The sequence below is a fragment of the Cupressus sempervirens genome, chromosome 3, assembly GCF_028749045.1.
Source record: "Cupressus sempervirens isolate cs-2001-9-10 chromosome 3, ASM2874904v1, whole genome shotgun sequence".
NCBI lineage: Eukaryota > Viridiplantae > Streptophyta > Pinopsida > Cupressales > Cupressaceae > Cupressus > Cupressus sempervirens.
The window spans coordinates 657,376,207-657,394,768 of NC_143120.1; the positions used below are offsets into that span (position 1 = coordinate 657,376,207).

General features: G+C 34.7%; 1 protein-coding gene across 1 annotated transcript in view; it reads left to right on the forward strand.

The window, feature by feature from the left end:
- Positions 1 to 18,562, forward strand: part of LOC149568418 (uncharacterized) — an 81,850-nt gene that overhangs the window by 50,555 nt on the left and 12,733 nt on the right. The window lies entirely within an intron of this gene.

Genomic DNA, 18,562 nt, shown 5'->3' on the forward strand with positions numbered 1-18,562 from the left:
TTTCTAAAGCAAAAAACAATGAGAAGATCCAGAAAACCACAGGAGAAATTAGTGAAGTAAACTTACATGTCTCCATTGTGGCAGTTAAGAACCAAAATATATTTAGAAATACATGGAATCGAACTGTAAAAGTTTTCCTCAAACCCTAGCAAAAGAGTTCCTTGTGCTCCCAAACTCTCCAGATTTGCAAGAAGCAAAAATGAAATGAGGTTTGGAATCAAGCATCAATAAAGTATATAACCCCAAATTAAATTTCATGAATTTTGGAATCCTAGAATCTGAGATGGATTGTAAATTTGCCCAGTCCATATTGAAAATATGCCATGATGGGGTGTTTTAAGTCTCTAGGAAATGTGTCTTCTAAACTGTGGGTGTCTCCTCTTAGGCCTTCATATTTGTACTTAAACATTGTAAATAATATTGGTTAAAATGATACTTTTATAAGTCATTTTATGTTAATATTATCTAGTAGTACAAATATGTTAAGTTGGACTTTGTCTTCACAATTGAGTCACTTTGGAAGTGTAATTTTTGATTGCAAAGTCAAAAATTTGTCACGTGTCCAATTTTTAGGGATAACTTACGATTATGAATTTTTTATGCTTGAATAAGTTTGGGAACATGTGGAGGGAATATAAGAGACTGCAGGTCAATTTTGACCTTGTCTTGTCAATTGAGAAGTCTTCATGGCCAGTTGGAGTGTTTTGTGGGTAGTTTGGAGTGAGTCATAGGGGTTTTTATGACTTAGTGGATATTTTTCAGGGGTGGGACTTTATTTTGGAAGTTTTTAGGCGCTCTTTTCTAGGCTATTTTCTTGCATCCGACCCAAGGGGTTGTTTGAGGTGTTTTAAGTGAGATTTTTAACTCATTTTAGTTCAGTTTTGACCAATGACTAGAGGAGACTAAGTGATTTTGTCTTATCCTTTTTTTTTTGGCATTATTGGTCTGTAACTCAGTTGTTTTAAAGTGGAAAATTAATATATTTTGCAAGTTTTATCTCATTTGCAGAGTTCTTCATCTTGCTTATTATTGCAATTCAGTGTGTCAAGTGATTGATAAAGCAAGAAAGACAAAGTGTTTTTTTAAAGACATTTTGTTTCATAGCTTTTGTTTCACATATCTTCATCTTTCTGCAAGTGGCCTTTTGTGCAAGTTGTTAACTGTGTTATAAATGTGTTTCAAGTACTAGTTTGTGAAAAATCATCTTTCCTTATAGTATTTGCATCATTCATGCCTGCTAATGAAATATTTATGCGTTAGGGTCCATAATAGGTTGTGATTTTCTTTTCCTTCGCATTTGGGACTAAGCTCAGGTTTTAAGTTTTAACTTCCTAGTTAAGCTTTATTTTCTCTCTCCCCTTTTCCTAGAAAGTTAAGTAGTTTTACAGTGTGAGAAAGCTAGGAGTAAACGTTAGCTGGAGATTCACTCCTTTTATAGTTCACCCACAGCTTAGGAGTATTTCCATTGTTATCTTGGAATGTTAAATTATTGTTGAATTTGATGAGGGTGTAATTTCAAGTGATAACAGTTACTATTTCGCATATGATACATAATGAAGGTGACAATCTTTCATTGACATATATAAATAGAAGGTAATCATTGTAAGATGAAAATCTTATAAATGGTAGACTTGTTATCATGACAAACTTCATTAATTTGTTGTGCCAGAGTGCTGAAAGTCATGAGAACGAATGTATCATAACGGACTTCATTAAGTTGTTGTCACAGAAAGATTAAATTTTTGCAATTGTGTCTTATGAAAGGTGACGATCTTTCATATGTGTGAGGTCACTATTGTAAGGTGACAACCTTATCAATAGTTTATCTATCTCCTAACACCAAAACGTGTTGGAGCAAGTGTTATCACGGTTCTTCGGGCTGAATTTTGCTGGACACCTTGATAATCTACTCATCATGGTTCTTCGGGCCGGATTTTGGTGGACACCATGAAAATCAATTGTTATGGTTATTTGGGCTGGATCTTGTTGGACACACCATAACTTAAATCTGTCATAGACCACACTTAAAGTGGTGTTCCGATCTTGTATTATAATTGCTTCGATTCTCTTTTTTGCTAAAGAGAGAGTGTTGAGAAATTTAGCCTTATAGTGAATTGAATATCATACTGAGATGATATCCCTTCATATACTTGAGAACATAATGTGTTGTACAAATCCTCCCTAGCTAAGAGGGAGTGTTAAAGTTGTAGCTTCAGTTGGATTGATTCAATTTGATATACATTAATGTTATTGGTAAATCATCATTCGCAATATATACTTTTCCATGTTAAATAATATATATATATATATATATATATATATATATATATATATAGTTATACATATTATATAATAATATATTATATATGGTTGTTTATATTACTAATATATTATTATGTTAACTAGTGATGATTAACCGTATCTCATATTTATAAGCCTTTATTTGGATTTGTAACACAATCAATACAATAGCAATTGTTAGCACATTTGCAACAATCTTAGAAAACAACAGGATCAGCGGCCCTAAGCACCTTGAGACATTGTACCAAGAAAGACTTAAGGGTTTGGATCTGTAAACTTTGAGGGAACACCTATTGAGGATTGGTGTCTAAGCAACTTGATTACACCCAAAGCTTCCTTATTAAACCTAAAATTAATCTCCAACATTATCATTATTTGACTCGTGGGAGGAGGAATCTAGTGCTACCAAGGAGGGGCTTGTATAAATCCAAGCAAATGAATCTTATCCCAATAGAGGGTAGGGGTCAACATTCCATAAATCTTCATGAAACAGACTTTGACCTGTAAACTTTGAGGGAGTCCATAGTTGGTATTTAGGAAACTTGAATAACATCTATATCCCTCGTCCGTAAATCCCAAAAATAATATCATTTGATAATTGAAATGACTATTTTGAACATTATGATTGATTAAATAAGTATCAGTCTTGACCATCCCAAAAAGGGGACATTACAATTTTCTTCTCCATAACAAGTTTAGCAAGCATCATGTGCTTTTCTAAGTCTTTTTCATCATATGTTTCAAACCTTAGAGTGTTTGGATCACTCGGTTGTGACAATACACAGTGAACATAACTTGATTGAACATCACCTTCCATTTCATATCCCATAGGCATCACCGATGATGTCCTCGGTTCCACTACTTTTATTTGACAAGTATCAGTGTGAACCATAAAACAAATTGTATCTTTATACTTTGCCACCACAAATGATGGAATCATTTCTCTTTGGTGTATGCTCTTCTGGATTTCTTTGAAGTGGTCCCAAATGGTGCTTGTAAAAATATTCCCAAACACTGTAATAAAGTTCTTGATTTCACAAGCACCAGAGTGTTTGCCACCCAAGCAATATTTCCACTTCTTGGGAAATAATTCTGAAAGTAGAATACTAAACCAATTAGAATTTCATTGTATTTGAAAGGGCCTTGTTTGTCTTGATCTTTTCCATAATCATGTTCAATTGATCTCTCATTGTCTCACATAGATCGTAATCTGCATCTTCTTTTACCATCTTGTATGTTGTCAGTATAGCACTTGCCAGAACACTATTCGTTTGACTGGATTGAAATACTTTGTAACTGATAACCATTGAAGAAAACTTCACAACAAGGTCTGTGATATCATTAACTATCATTGCTCTCTTGTCCCACTTTGATTTTGTCAACTGGATAATCTCATCATGTTAAGCTTTGAGTTGTTCTTATTGCAGGGACTTCATTGGCAACACAATTGCCAGTAATTGCATGAATGACTTCCTTGGTAATTTTGTATGTTTGGTCCAGCCACATGAACTAACTAGTCATGAACTCAACTCAATACAAACTTGTCTAGTTCTTTCTCGAATTCTCTTAGGAACCTAATAGTGTGTGTCAAACCCTTATTTTCCAACACTTTGAATTCATCTTTCAAAACTAGATTACCATCTCTTGTCTTCTCATATTGCTCAAATATAGAAGATGGTACCAAGTTTTCAATCTTGAAGTGAATGTAAGAATGAATATCTTTAATGTGCATTGCTACGTAAGGTACATTGGATAGGGCACCTATCAGGTTAACCTTAGTGGACTTGTAGGGATGTTTCCTAAAGGTAGGTCATGGTCTCTCGGTGATATCAACTACTATTGGAGTTGCTATTATACCAATTTCAAAATTCAAGCTTTAGACTTTGACAAATACTTCTTTACAATACGAACTAAGGGTTTCTTTGCAAGTTCTTATCACCAAACTAGACTTCCTCTAAATTTCTCTTAGATCCTTCGCTTGATGGTATAGATTACTTTGATTCGTTTTGAAATGCACTTTTGTCACTCGACCAATTAAGTTCTTCTCCTAGGTCCTAAAAACACATATAACTTAAGTTTATTTTAGGGACCACATAGGAACATTTACCACCTTTAGTGGACATATCACAATATCAGATTTCCACCTTTTGTAGTTGATCTGCTATCACCCTATGTATAATGCCATAAGATTAGGACAGTTTTTATAATCTTTGCCTTCATATGATTCTCTTTGGCCTACATAATCAGATGGTCACCATTGTACATGTAATAACCACCCCTATTTTTTTAATACCTTTGAAATAAATGAAACAAGATATAACTAAGGCTGACTACATGTATATACATTAAACCCAATTCCAACCAGTCTCATGGACAACTAACTGATGTGCGGAGGATGTCTGCATCACCTCAATCAATACAATTATATCAAATAACATTAGATTGCAACTATCTAGATTTGTGGGGGTTTGTTGCCATGCTTCTTACCCAAAATAATAAGAAAATGATTTTGCAAGTATTTAAATAACTGGAGGTTCGCCATCATCACTGCTTAATAAACACTTATAATATGCAATGACTATGAAAACTAAAATACAAATTTAACTAGAGATACACCAATGGTAAAACCAATAACACACATGAAACTCACACACCTAATTGTTGATAATGGGAAATAATGGACATACAATAGAAAATGAGGTCTTTATAACCCTAGCTGCCCAAACTAAACACTTACTAGCAAGTGCTTCCAGCAAGAAATAGACTAATCGATAGCTCTAAATAACTTCTCAATCAGCTGTCAAAGTAATCTCTAGCATTGCAGCTCAGAAAATTGAAGAAGATGATATCAGACACTATTGCAGCTTTAGCTGTGATCTTTGTATGAAATCACTAAGTTATTCCTCAAATTGTGTCTTTCAACAACGTGAAGAATGTCGCCAGTATGGTATTTCTTCCTCACAAATCAGCAAGAAGCATAAGCTTCCTCAAAAACAAAAGAATAAACAATAACAGGTTTTCAACAAAAAATGAGAGCTCCAATCCTCATTATTTTTAGCTTCTTTTCCAAAAAAACACCTTTTTCTTTTTCCCTATTCATTCGGGAATGCTTATTTTTGCTCATTCTTTTGGGAATGCATGTCAGCTATCTTTCTAATGAATGCTTTCATTTAATATTTTCCCTTGTCACTTTCAAATAAAAGACCACTTTGAAATTGTACACTTTATTTTAAACATTGGCCTTTCTATAGTCCCCTAAGAAATAAATTAAAATATTGATAAAGTATAATAATAAATCTAACTTTATAAAGCAATAACTTATTAGCAATTTAATTTAATAACTTCAAACTATTTCAACTCTCAGGATAAACATAAAAAACAGCTCCACCAATATTACTAAAAATAGCAACAGACTCTGTGAGTCCTCATCAATGACTTACTAAAAATAGCAAGTATAAGAAAAAGTGTTTGTTGGGTGGATATTTTGCATTTGACAGTTTGTGTAGCTTCTGTTGTAAAATTCCGAGTTTCCAAAATCTATTCGTGTGTTACTATCAAATTTCTATGACAATATTCCAAATATATTTGCAAATTCTGAACATGGATCCTTATAATCTCAATTGTGGTTCATATTGTTTTATACAGGAAATAGTACTCAACGTATATATAGTATATTGAACTCTAAAATTGTATAACCAATCTGTTCAAGAATCTAAAATTTAAATATTACAAGTCAGAATGGCACCTAATAATTACTATTGGAATTTGGAACCTCGCCAATCATACTTTACAATATGCTCTTTGTTTTGCCTTAGAAATGAGCAGACATCTGCATCCAATATCTTTCATTCACATACGTAACTGGGACTAGCCATGCTTGACAATTTAGTTACTATTTGATGTGAATTAAATGTCGTCGGGTACATCCTTGTCTCTTTGTCTCGTTCTCCTATTGCTAGATAACGACAAGATTTATTGTCCTTTTCCAAGTACGCTAGCTGCCGAAAACAAACAATGTAAGCTTATTGATTTTTCACAAATTTTGATTGGCCCCTAATTCAATTTGGATAATCTATGTTGGCACATAATAGATTATTTGTAATTCTGTGACAATTTACCAAATATCATGCATTGCTTCTTCCAGTCTTCGATTCGCATAGAATGAAATTGTTATCACCGTTGACAATTATTTCTAATACTTGCAAATACAAGGAAGTAAGGAAATCCTTACTTTACTCGGCTCCACTAGGTCAAGAAAATCCTGATAGCCAACTACACAGTTCTTTTGTGTCTTTCCTCAATAACTCCAATCCACCTTCGATCCTTCCTTATTCCTCTTCACCTTTTTTAAATTGAAAAATTTGGGTAGGAACACATGAACCACCTTGAAATTGGTTTTTTAAAATAAATGATTATTAACTCAAACAGATTATTTAATTATTTTATCTCCTTATATATTATTAATCAATTTATATTACTCCTTTGGAAATTAAAACTAATATAAAATAATTAAGCTACCATATATATATATGTTTTATTTATTGCCATAGAAATGATTCTGGAGAGACTACAATTCTCCCCTCCCTCATGTTGCTTGCCTACAAGCAACTATAATTCTGGATGTTGGAGTACTTGTTTGCCTTCCCATGTAGCATCATCCACTAGCCCATTGTATTAAATATTCCTTGATGGTTCGATTACGTAACTATTTTTCACGTACATCCAAAATCTTTGCAGGTATGGTTTCTAATTTGCCTTTTGAATCTAAAGGTGGTAATTCTTCAAATAGTGTCACCTGTTTGCCCAATGCCTTCTTGAGGCAAGAAATGTGGAAAACTTTATGTATGTGAGTGCCCTTTGGTACATTCAGTTCATAAGCGACTGCACCAATTTCTCTAATTTGGTAAGGCCCATAGAAACGAGGCTTCAATTTTTTAGCTCCATTGTGTTTGAATGAAGACTGCTAATAGGGTTGTAACCTAAGATACACCAACTCACCTTCATGAAACCTGCACTCTATACGTTTCTTGTTTGCATAAATATTTTTTTGATTTTGTGCAGATTGTAAGTTTTTCTTGAGTGCTTTTAAAATATTTTGACTTTCCTGAAGCCAGTTCTGAGCTTTGGGTACATTACTATTGTCAAAAGCAAGATCAACAATAGATACAACATCATATCCATACAAAGCCTTGAATGGAGTCATACCGATAGACATATGATATATTGTGTTGTAACAATATTCCCCTAAATATAACCACTGGAGCCAAGCCTTTTGATGCCCAACCACATAATTGCGAAGATAACCTTCAATCCATTTGTTCAAAATTTTTGTTTGCCCATATGTTTGTGGATGGTAGCTAGTGTTGTGGTTCAACTCTGTACTCGTTAACCTAAACAATTTCCCTCAAAAGATGCTCAAGAGTTTGGTGTCTCTGTCACTAATTATATTCTTTGGTAAACCATGTAAGCAGAAAACCTCCTTGAAGATAAGTTCAACAATCTGAACCACTATGAATTCTGTAGTGATAGCAAAGAAATGTGCAAATTTTGTTAGTCTGTTAACCACAAAAAAATACAGTCTTTCCCTTGTATCCAGGATAAACCAGTAATGAAATCCATGGAAATGCTCTCCCACTTCTCTTAGGGTCCGTTTGGTTCTTCGAAGATGACAAAAATTGGCTTTTTCAAAACCCGGATTTGAAAATTTGTGCATTTGTTTCAAAATTTGCAAAATGGAATTAGCATATGGGACTTCCAATTTTGCCTCAAAACCAGGTTTTCCAACTTCCTAAAAAAAGTAGGAATTGAAAATCAAAACCTAGTTTTGTTTTTTAGGGAGTGTAAAAACAATAGATTGGACTACTTTTTGAAATTTGCCTTCAACTCCAAGCTTACGCATCAAAATGTGTCTTCACACGCATCTTCCGAGTGAAACAAACGGTTTTAGTAAAATTCCAAAAATCGGAATGAAGATATACAAAACTTTGATTTGGCTAAACCAAGGTTTGTAGAAATTCGAGTTTTCTAAATTCCACGAACCAAACGAACCCTTATGGAATGGGTAATGGCTGGAGTAATCCTGTTGGGTATGAATACTCGGCTTTATTCTACTGACATCTAATGCATTCCTTCACATAGCGTAACGCATCATTCTTAAGCCCTTTCTAGGTGAACAATTCACGGATCTGCCTATAAGTTTTAAAATATCTTGGATGTCCTGCCAAGGGTAAATCATGATTTGTCTGGATAATTCTTAGTTTCAATTTGGAGCTAGGCACAAGAAAGATTCTATCCTTGTAGTAAATAATATCATTCAAAATCTTATACCTATCATCCTGTACATTACCATCCAATAGATCACATGCAAATGCATTCTTAGAATAATCTACTGATAAAAGAGATTTTCAATCAGCTGTCACCCCTGATATAGCATTTATTTCAAGTTTCCTGGATAATGCACCAACAACCACATTGTTCTTATCTTTAACATATTCAATTTTCAAAATCATGCGCTTGGATCTTATTGATCCACTTCTACTACCTGCCATTCAAATCTTCCTAGCTCAAGAAATATTTCAAACTGTTATGATCAATTCTAACCACAAATCTACCACCAACTAAATACTAACAAAATTAAGCCAATGCATGCATAATTGCTAGCATTTCCTTATCATATATTGAATACAATCTTTTAGCAGTATTGAGCTTCCTTCTTTCATAAACTATAGGGTGCTTATTCTACATTAAAAACATTCCTATTTCCTCACCAGAAGCATCACATTCTAATACAAAAGGCTGATTGAAATCTGGAAGTACAAGAACGAAACAAGAGCTCATTACCTCTTTTGAGTTTATCAAAGACTTGTTGTGCTTCTTCAATCCATTTGAACGCTTCCTTTTTGGTAAGATCTATCAATGGTGCCCCAAGCTATGAGAATCCTTTATCAAATCTCCTATAATAGTTGCATAAACCAAAGAAACCCCTAAATCTAAAAGATTTTGTGGAGGTGGCCAATCCAAAATAGCTCTAATCTTCTCCTGATGTACCTGCACACCTTTAGCACTAATCATGTGATCCTGATATAAAATTTCTGTCATACCAATTCACATTTAGAGACTTTTGCATAGAGAGACTGTGATTCCATTATACCTAATATCTCATCAATATGTCTCAAGTGTTTCCCAAGTCTTGCTGTAAATCAGTATATCATCAAAGAAAACTAACAAAAAATTTCTCAATTGTTTATTAAAAATATGATTCATACAAGACTGAAATGTTGCTGGAGCATTTGTTAGTCCAAAAGGCATGACTAAAAATTTATACTGACCATGATGACAATGGAAAGTAATCTTATGAATATCCCGTTCCCATAACTTAATCTGATGGTATCCTGACCTCAAATCAATTTTAGAGAAATATACAACGCCATGTAATTCATCCAACAATTCATCGATGCGGGGAATCAAATACCTATTTGTTATGGTCTTTTTATTGAGGGAACAGTAATCTATATACATGCGTAGTGTCCCATCTTTCTTTTTACCAACACTACTAATGAAGCAAAAGCACTCGAACTAGGCCTGATATGTCCCATATCCAACAACTCCTTAATAGTTTTTACCATCTCATCTCTAAATGCCTTAGGATTTCTATATGGAGTAGTGATAATTGGCTTCGCCCCTTCTTCCAATTCAATAGTATGTTCAAAACCTCTATCCGGAGGTACTCCTGGAGGCATATCATTGAAAACCATACTTTGTGAATCTAAAATCTTCAACAAATCATCTTGATAATGTTTAGATTCAAAACCTATTACTTAGTGGAGATAAGGCATTGTGCTGACCAAGCAGCATCAACATGTCAGAAAATGGCTTCCATCCTATTAGCAAAGATGATCCTGGGTCCACCATTTGACATTCCCCTGAGAATCACCTTTTTCCCATCAATTTTGAAAGAAAACTCGATGTGGTTGAAGCTCTGTGAGTATTTATCCAAGTTTACCAACCATTGAATGCCCAAATTAACCACATAAAAATCATTTGTTACTGTATAATTACCACAAGTAATACTTAGTTGAGGAACCTTATGTGTGCTTACTAACGTAGTACCACCTACCACTCGGACATCAAATCTTTAATATTTTTTCTATATGTAAGCCGCACTTTTTAACAAGGGCACTATTAATGAAATTTTGTAGCACCACTATCTATCATAACAATAACTCGTCCCTGTAATACTCTTACTCTAAAAATACTATAGTGCAAAGTTTCTGTCATAGATGCTATTTCACCTTTCCGTGGTGTATTTTCCTGAGCCTGTTCTGCAGCTTTATAACATTGTTCAGGATTTGGATCTATATTTTCCTCATCTTCACTATTTGATGCTACCTCAATGTAATAAATTTTCTCTTTTCCCAAACTTGTATGACCCGATGCCCATGCCTCTTTACAATTGAACACAACTTTTTCCTTCTAAGTTCATCACGTTCTTTATCTAACCTGACTTTAGGAAGCATGTCTTTATTAAAAGGTTTCTTGTCCTTATTAGGTTTTGGTGGTGGTCCTTTAAAGATTTTCCCTTTCGAAGAGTGTTCCAATTCCCTTGCCCTTTTAATGGTTGTCTGTAAAGGAAGAGGATTTGGGGATTTGACCCAACCTTTAAGAGCATCAAATAACCCATCTATGAATATCATAGTTTTTTGTCTTTTTGTAATCTCAGTTACTAGGATTGCTAATATTTCAAATTCAGAAACATATTGTTTCATTGTCCCTATTTGTTTAAGCTGAGTTAAATCCTTAAGATGAAGTTCAGGATCTTTGGAATCAAACTTGTCAATGAGTCTCTTAGTGAAGGTAGTGTATGAGTTGATTTGATCATGACCCAATGTTATTTGCCCATGGTGCCACCATTCGTGTGCCACCCCTTCTAAATGCAAAGCTGCATATTTGATTGTTTCATCTTCCTTCATAGGATTTAATTGGAAATGAGTGTCAAGCTTTTGCACCCAAGCTCTAGCTGTTGTTTTCCTTGATCCATTAAAATATGGAATAGACATCTTATTGATTTTTCTCAGCAATTCATTGTTATAACCCTGTTGTCCCTTAGGCCTATATTTCATCCTAACATCCAAGCATTCCCTAAAAGTCATTGATGCTCTAAATTCATCCCCTGATTGTAACCAATCCTGATATATTTCTCTTGTAATTCTTTAATGAAAGGCTCTCTTTCAGGCTGAGGATTCCTAGGGGTGAATGTAGGCATGGAAGGCCTTGAGGTTGTACAACCCTCAGGCTAGTTATTTACTGAATGATCCTCCCATCCACTATTTCTCCCTACAGTATTCTGATTTTGATTAAGATTGTGAGTCATAAACTGAATCATCAGATTAGTCCTACAATTTACATTGTTCTGTATATCTTGTTGGCTCCTAAGTAAGGCTGCAATAAGATTCCTAGTATCATCTGCTTTCCCCATGCTATTGTTTTGTTCAAAGATTATTTCTTTGCCTTTCTCAGTATGACTATCTTCAATGTCAACCTCTATGGATGAACTAGATGACTCTATTGAGGTGCTAGGCTCCCTGTTTTGTCTGACTTGGGTTTTACGGAAATTATAGTTTCCTTTTTGCATATGTTTGAATTATTTGATTGTCCCCACAGACTGGCAAGGCTGATGGCTTTGATACCAATTTAAAGTTCCAAGTTTCCAAAATCTATTCTTGTGTGTTACTATCAATTTGCTATGACAACATTCCAAACATATTTGCAAATTCTGAACATGGATCTTTATAATCTCAATTGTGGTTCATACTGTTTTATATAAGTAATAGTACTCAACGTATATATAGTATATTGAACTCTCAAATTGTATAATTGATCTGTTCAAGAATCTAAAATTTAAATATTTTAGTTAGAATAGCACCTGATTATTGGACTTCGGAACCTCGCCAATCATACTTTACAATATCCTCTTTGTTTTTTCTTACAAACAAGCATACATCTACATCCAATAACTTTCATTCATGTACATAACCGAGATTGGCCATGCCTGACAATTTAGTATTTGATGTGAATTGAATGTCGTCAGGTACAAGCCTACCTTGTCTCTTTGTCCCATTCTATTGCTAGATAATGACATGATTTCCTTGTCATTTTCTAAGTATGCTAGCTACTGAAATATACAATGCAAGCTTATTGATTTTTCACAAATTTCGATTGGCCCCGATTCAATTTGGATAATCTCTATTGGCACGTAATAGATTATTTGTAATTTTGTGACAATTTACCAGATATCGTGCACTGCTCCTTCCAATCTTTGTTGGCATAGAATGGAATTGTTGTCATCCTCAACAATTATTACCGATACCTTCAAATACAAGTAAGGAAATCCTTTCTTTACTCTGCAACTCGTTACTTTACTCAACTCCACTAGGCCAAGAAATTCCTGACAAAAGGAATCCAACTGCACAATTCTTCTATGTCTTTCCTCAATAACTCCAATCCACCTTCGATCCCTCCTTATTCCTTTGCACCCTTTTTAAATTGAAGAATTTGTGTAGGACCCTGTGAACCACCTTGAAATTGGTTTTAAAAAAGAAAAAGATTATTAACTCAAACACATTATTTAATTATTTTATCTCCTTATATTGTTAATTAATTTATGTGAGTCCTTTGGAAATTAAAACTAATATAAAATAATTAATCTAACATATATATATATATATATATATATATATATATATATATATATATATATATATATATGTTTTATTTATTGCCATAGAAATGATTCTGGAGAGACGTTACAAACGGATTCTGTGAGTCTTCATCAATGATTTACTAAAAATAGCAAGTATAAGAGAAAGTGTTTGTTGGGCGGATATTTTGCATCTAACAATTTGTATATCTTCTGTTGCAAAATTGGAGTACCAGCCATAACATATGAGACAAAGTCTCTTCTACCTTAAAGGGAAGGCTCCCCTTTCTCACTATTCCTTGGATCAACTCAAGGTAAGCAAAGAGGTTTATGGATAGTTTTAAAGGGTGTTACCAATATTCTTTCCTCTTGTTCCAGGAAAGAATCCACTTACTGGCGGAGTGGGTAATGGACAAGATGGATCTCTTAACTATATTTCTATCTTAAAATTGGAAATTGTGATACCCATGAATTCGCATCAACTCACAGGCTGATTGAAAGCGTACCAGCTTAGATCTATGTCTATTTCTTCTATTCTATGAAAGTAAATCACTACTATTGGGGCACATAGACTTCTAGAAGTAGATGACTTCTAAACTGTAAGCATATAAGTTATTCCAATTCATAGACATGAAAGTAATTCTAATAATATGTGTGAATGTAAGACATCAATACAAACTACAATCACAACATCTAATGTTTATCACCACAATTGCTTCCAAACACAGCTTCAAAATAAATTGTTTCTCTGGCTCACTTTGCTTCAAATACAAACAAGATTAGCATGAAATAAAGATAGCAACACAACTTATAGCAACAACTTCCAATTTGTATCACCACAACTGCTTTGAGTTATACCTTCGAAACTAATTACTTCTTATATTCACCTTTCTTTTAAACTTGTACAACAAATCGCAATTATGCTTGTGCAAATTTTACAAAGCTCTCTTGCATATATGAAAAGATGATTATTTACAATAAAGGGCACTTCATATAGGCAAAGGAGTGAGAAAAAAGGAGAAAAAGGTAGGAGAAACTATACTACCTTGACTAAGTCAAACAAAGAAAGAAGACTTGTTGGACTACATAATTGAAGGTAAGTGTAATCGGGTTGCATGCAAATGGATTACATGCAACATGTCTTTTGAATCTACAAAACTGAAACACATTTAAACAAACTTGAAGAAAATGTTGATTTAATCTTGTAGATTATTAGTGAAGGCCTTGTACTTCGTAATTCAACCATGGATGACTGAAAGATTAGGAGTTCCCATGTTCCACGCCATTGTATTCACCTTGATACCTGTAGCATCGCATTTCTTGACAACTTGGTAATTCTCTTCAATAAACTGCCATAGGTGTTTAGAACTTGTAGGCTGAAAAATTATCCATAGTATGAACCCCAAAATCATTTGCTTAAAATTTCACAATGATCCTTTTGGTGAATTCTACGGTTATGGTTTCATCTGCCAACAACTACTTGGTAATTCTCTTCAATAAACTGCCATAGGTGTTTAGAACTTGTAGGCTGAAAAATTATCCATAGTATGAACCCCAAAATCATTTGCTTAAAATTTCATAGTGATCCTTTTGGTCAATTCTGAGGTTATGGTTTCCTTTGCTAGGAAGTTATTGTCTTCTGTAAACACTTTGTATCCCATCTTCTCAAGATCATCTATTATGTCAATCTCCACAACACTGTAGCTTCTGAGGGCTTCTTGCACCTCTTTTACCAGTCCCTCTATTACCCGCACCTTGTTGACCATGAAACCTTGGTATTCATATAACATCTCTAAGGATGGATGATCTCATATGTGGTCAAGACATAAAGTGTGTTTCTAGCATTTTGTCCCAAATGGTCAAATCTTCGGCCAAGGTTTTTAGTTCTTGATTGAAAGAAGAGTGTGTCCTTGAGTTTTGAAACAATACTTTTGAGACATCCAAGGACTTTATAAGCATCCCTTATGGGTTGAACTCCCTTTGTGACACTTTGTTCAAACCAACTCTTTGTAGCTTTAGCTCTCTAATTCACTTGTTCTGAGCATGGTATGGTGATAATGGATTGCGAAGACTGTTGGAAAATGATCTTGTGGAGGCAAGTATTCTCCAACTTGAGCTGATTCTTTCTTTCATAGAGTTCATCATTGTGCCAGGACAAGGTAGAAACTACATCTTGCGTATCCTCTTGACATCCCAACGTGGATTGTTTACCAAGTTCAATTTTGGTGAACTTGTAATCTAAAGCAAGAAGCTCATCATGCAGTTTGTCTACCAAGGGTTCCACAATCTTAGCATATTTGCTTTTCTCATAGTCAATACATGAGACAGTCTTAGCTCTGTGTACTAGAATCTTGAATTTATTCTTTTTAGGAAAAAGATTGTGAGGTGGTAATCCTATCTTCCTCTTCATGGTAACATTGCTTAACCATGCTAGTAAGCTGAAATCTTCCTCATTAGAGTCTGGGACGGTTGCTATCGCAAACATTGATTCTGATTGTATCTGTGTTGTCGTGGTGCATGCATCTGTCTGCACAATTGGGACCATGGGTGCTCTTTGTGATGATTCTAACATGAACATTTCAAACCCTATAACTAAGGTATCAAGTTGGGAAACTTGCCCCTCTGTGAGAGTCTAGAAAATAAAGAAATTCTCAAACACGTTTTCCAAACTTTCACACTATTTCGTTGTGAGAGCGGAAGGAGCTACAAAAGAGATAAGGACTACTGAAACATTCACCTCTAAGATAGGAGTGGTGGGTACAAAGACTGTAGAAAAGGAATCCACATCGATGTCCAATGTAGACAAGAAAGGCTCATCTAGGATAGATGATTCTTTGGCTTTTGATTGTTGTGGATTTGAAAGGATGACTACCTCTTCTTCATCTGAATTTTGTTCTTCGGGTGAAGCTGTAGAAGAATGACGTGCCTGAAAAATACCCTTTCCTCCCTTAATCTTCAATTTTGACCCCTTCTCTGGTTCTCAAGTAGAGGAACCATCTTTGTTCTTACCCTCAACTTGTGATTTTTGGCCTACAGGACAAAAGTAATTGCAATCTATACTTAGTTTCAGCGTTACCCTTTTTAGACCCTTACTTTTCAGCCATGAATTGCTATTCATGAGGATGGCCTAAAATTTGTCAAATATGGAAGTAGATTCCTTTTATTGCCAGTGGATAGGAGTAGGAAGAAGCTTGGCAATTTGACTACTATGGTATTCTGAATCCAAAGGCATATTGTCATCCTCGACCCCTTATGGAGTAGAATTTAAATTAAGATCTATGATCTGCTGTAGTGTGAGCTGACAATAGTCCATTTTGGTTAGCTCTGTTTCAGTCCAAAGATCTATCCAGACATCCTCCATGCCATAAACATGGGTGAATGTTCTCTTCATCTTAGAGCTCATCCCTCTGTAGTCAAAATCTCCCTTGGATTTGAACTTCTTCAATGTGATTAACTAAAGCTCAAATTCCATAGACTTGGCCTTGTGCACCGTGGAGATCATTGTCTCCAATTTTAAGAGATAAGTATAGTTAAGAGATCCATCTTCCCATTACCCGCTCTGCGATTAAGCAGATACTTTCCTGAAACAAGAGGAAAGAATATTGGTAACACCCTTTAAAAGCATCTCTAAACTTCTTGCTTAACTTGAGTTGATCCAAGGAACAATGAGAAGGGGCCCTTCCCTTTAAGGTAGGAGTGACTATGTCTCACACGTTGTGGTTAGTACTCCTGTTTTGCAACAAAAGCTATACAAATTGTCAATTGTAAACTATCCACCCAACAGTGTCCAAAGAGGCTCCAAAAAGGGTGTTACACTCATTATACCTGTCCGATTAAATTGGTGACATCAAAATACCTCTTTGACCTTGCTGACTCGAACCCTAAAACCAACACCAACTATGGTATATGAGAACCAAAAAATAGGGACATTGCAGTCTTCCCTTCTCAAATATCGCTCATCCTCAAGTAATGTTAGATTAACCCCACAATGATCAAGAATGTAGCCAATAATGATCCTAGGGTCCAAAGTCAACCTAGGAGATCTATAGTACAATGTTCTAAAAACACTTACATGCAAGGTACCCAAATACGTGATCTCGTGGAAATCTTTCAACAAAAGTGCAATCAAATACATGTCTCAACTTTGCATCATGCATTGATAGTTCTACAATTTATTGCTTTTATATTCACAGACTACCATTTGCCAAGAGCAACTCTGCATCACGCAAAGACAATTCTACAATTTATTGTGTGTATATACAAAGACTACCATCTTCCAAGAGCCAATGCGCATGATGTAGAGATTGTTGTACAATTTCTTTCTTGTATATACATAGACTACCATTTGCCAAGAGCTTGGCTCAAGGTTTATTTGTATAGACACTTGCAATCCATTTACTAAACGTGCAGGGATGAACAATTGACATAAGCCATTAGACTTATAATTAGTATAACATCCAAACATAGTATCCGCACATAAAAGTATTTTTTTGTAGAACGCCCAATGACTTGATAACAAGTGTACAAATTAGGTAGAGTAATTCAAGTGGTTAGGTACATGGGAGAGAAACGTGTGGGCCTAAATGAGGATTACTATCTTCAAATTGATTGTAGAAACTATGATTAATTGACATAGTCAAGCAATGTTGCCTAACACCAAAATAAATCCATGTATACGGTATCTAAAATGACTGATTGTCATGATGCATAACATAAATTTTTCTTTATGACCCATCTATTGAGTATCGATCTCTTTTAGAATATATTTCTGATTATTACCACATTCCTAAACTTAGTACTTCAGTACATTGCATAACTAGGCAAAGGAGGCTGATCTTCAAAAGTTGATCTCAGATGAGCGTGGGTATTGTTTGGGTGCTCATCCACAACCTATGGATGCATATCCGTAGGGCATTCAAATGCATTCACCTGTGCATCTGCACCCAAATGCATCTATGCTAGGATGCAGAGGAAGGGGTGGGAATTCGGTAACCAAAATGAAAACTAAAGAAGAAGATGATATCAAACACCATTGAAGCTCAGCTATGATCTCTTTATGAAATCACCAAATTGTTCCTTAGATTGTGTCTTTCAACAATGTCAAGAATGTTTCTTGTAAGGGTTTCATCCTCACAAACTAGTAAGAATAAGCTTCATCAAACATCTGCAAATTGTATAGTTGTAATAATTTAAGTTTTTTTCATCTTTTTAGGTGATAGAACCTTTGGTAAGGGTTCTTTCTTTGACATGACAAACTTGAGACTTCTTTGTCAATGTATATTTGCAAGCTAGCATCTAATCTATTGATTCCACCTATCATCCATTTACCACATTCGGTACACGTAACCTCTCCCTTTTTATCTGCCCGTATCCCATACTTCTATGCTTAGTCTAAAAATTGGCCAATATATCCCAGTTTTATTTTATTTTATTTTTATTTTTATTCAATGGAAAAAAGGAGAAAAATTACTTATTGTTTGCCCCGTAGGGACTCAATTAATGCATACAAGATAATTAGAAATGTCACAAAAGACAAAGAATGTAATGTTTTAGAGAACTCACATG